We start from the raw sequence: 2,612 nt of genomic DNA, 5'->3' as shown, positions 1-2,612 counted from the left end.
CATTGCCGGGAGGAACATGTAACGGCCTCCCCGATTGGTGCGCTTCAATGTCATCTAAACTAGGTGCATCATAGCGCACCAGCGCCATCTGCTGCTTCTGTGTAGCTATTACGGGTATAATATCCTGAAGTGATGCTGCTTCCAGTGACTGGATAAATGAAAGCCTAATTTTAAAAGGATAAAAAAAATATATTAGCATCAAATATTGGCCCTATGTTTGGTTCTAGGGTTACCTCAACTCTTGTATTACAAAATAGTAACCCACCAGCTCAGCTTGGGTTGTAGCCAATGACACAGTTTGGGATGGACTCATTGGGGACAATTAATCCTGTACTTTGGTCCTACATAGGTCTCCACACATTTTAGTAAATGACAATAGGTATAGAAATCTATGCCGAGTAGTAGTTATGCAGGTCATGTTACTTTTTTTTAAATCAGATATTTTTTATTTAGTTTTAGCAGACATACATATTATAGTGGGATATTGAAAAGGAACAGCACAATAAAAGTCCAAAAATTACAACCATGTACTTTAATAATAATAATAATAATAATAATAATAATAATAATAATAATAATAATGTGAGTATAACTTTAATGTGAGTGGCACTCACAACATTAGATCAGACTGTTATACCATAGCTCTCCTCAATACTTCTCATATTCTAACGAGTATCCTAAACAGAAAGAAAGAAACCAAAACACCAACAATAAATAAGAAGGGGAGTAAAAAAGAAAAAAACCCTGAACAACTTGCATATGTGCCATGCATAAAGGGAAGTAATAGCAGAACATAAAGTACATCAGATACAACACAGAGTCTTGCATTCCAACCTGCGGAGCTAGCGGTGGAGAGAAGGGCCGCACTACCGGGCGGCCACTTGGTTAAGCATAACCTAGATAGGGTTCCTACAAAACTCCCATAATGCTCTTGACGGCAGACCTGCCGTATCTATCCAGTGTCCCCAGATTTTTTCAAACTTGTGTGAACATTTCCTCTTAATATAGACCCCTCTTTCTAGTCTAATGGTATTATTTATTTTGGTAATGAATTCTTGTGTTGTGGGTGGGTCTGTCTGGATCCACGTGGAAGCTATGACTTTGCGGGCCTGATAAAGCATTCTTTGTATTGCTATCCTGTCTGTATCTTCAATGTTCGGAAAATCAATAATCCCGAGTATGCAAGCTTTTGGATCCATGGGAGTAGCAAAGCCATATATACTCTCAGTCACATCCAACACTCCCTTCCAAAACTCCTCCAGCTGACTACATTCCCATATCATGTGCATAAGAGGCATTTCCCGATTTGCATCTCGGACAGTCTGCAGTCGGCCAAGCGCCGATTTTATGTAAGAATACAGGCGTCTTATAGACCCTATGTAGTAAAAACAACTGTGATAGCCTCTGTGATGCACTTAATGACACTACAGTAGTGAGTTCTAAGACATCGTTCCAGTGTTCATCAGACAGATCCCCCACATCTCCTTCCCACTTTTCCCTTATTTTTAATGGGAACCCGGTAAGGTGTTCATGCAAGAGCTGGGTATACAGTGTTGAAATTAGACCCCTAGCAGAGTCCCCTTTGGATATATAATCCAGCCCCACATGAGAGGTAATTGTGAGCTGCATCTGCCGAGTTTGAGCCTGATAGGGCAGGTCATGTAACTTAGTTGTCAAATGGTAGTAGTGGACAAACATTCCGCCGCGGAATCTCGTCTGCCTCAGTGTGACACTGCTTCTCTATAGGAGACCGCGCGCTCCTCCGCTGCCGTCGCTTTCAGCGGTGACATGTCACTCCTCTGAGTGGAGAGCCATGGCAGCGAAGGAGCACACACTCTCCCATAGATGGGCTATGGGACACTGAGACAGGTGGGATTCTCCGCCGCGGAATTCGGCCTATTATACTCAGTGTGAACATACCCTAATACTGAATGGTACAGTAGCAGATGTGAGGAGCTACCTCTTTTGGCAGAAACACATTAAAGGGGTTATCCAGCGCTACAAAAACATGGCCACTTTTTTCACCTCTCTTGTCTCCAGATTGGGTGGGGTTTGGAACTCAGTTTCATTTAAGTAAATGGAGCTTAATTGCAAACCACACCTGAAATAGAGACAAGAGAGGGGGAAAAGTGGCCATGTTTTGTAGCGCTGGATAACACCTTTAAGTCATGTTTGGGGATTCGAGACAAGTTGTTCATTCCTCTAGCCTTTGCTGTTGTAGGAAATTTCCTCACTAAGGGTGCATGCACACTACGCAAAAAAGGCCACTGCGGATTCCGTCACTCGTACCCGCTCGCATCTCCGCCTGTGCCATAGACTCCATTCTCAGCACAGACGAATTCCGCTGTCTGTCGATAGAATTGACATGTCAATTCTTTCGGAGGATGGCGGAATCGGCCCAGCCATAAAATGGTGTTTATGGCATGGGCGGACATGCGCGCCGCTGTGAGCAGGTACGAGCGATGGAATCCGCAGCGGGTCATAAGCGCGGATTCTGTAGTGTGCATGTACCCTATGGCTATGTTCACACACTGTATTTTTTTTTAGTAAAGAACGGATGCTGATTGCAATGGAATCAGTGTCCGTTATTTACTGCAGGGGCGACATTGCAT

This window comes from Dendropsophus ebraccatus, chromosome 2 (genome assembly GCF_027789765.1).
Source record: "Dendropsophus ebraccatus isolate aDenEbr1 chromosome 2, aDenEbr1.pat, whole genome shotgun sequence".
NCBI classification, from domain to species: Eukaryota; Metazoa; Chordata; class Amphibia; order Anura; family Hylidae; genus Dendropsophus; species Dendropsophus ebraccatus.
Note: the sequence above shows the minus strand (reverse complement) of the source record.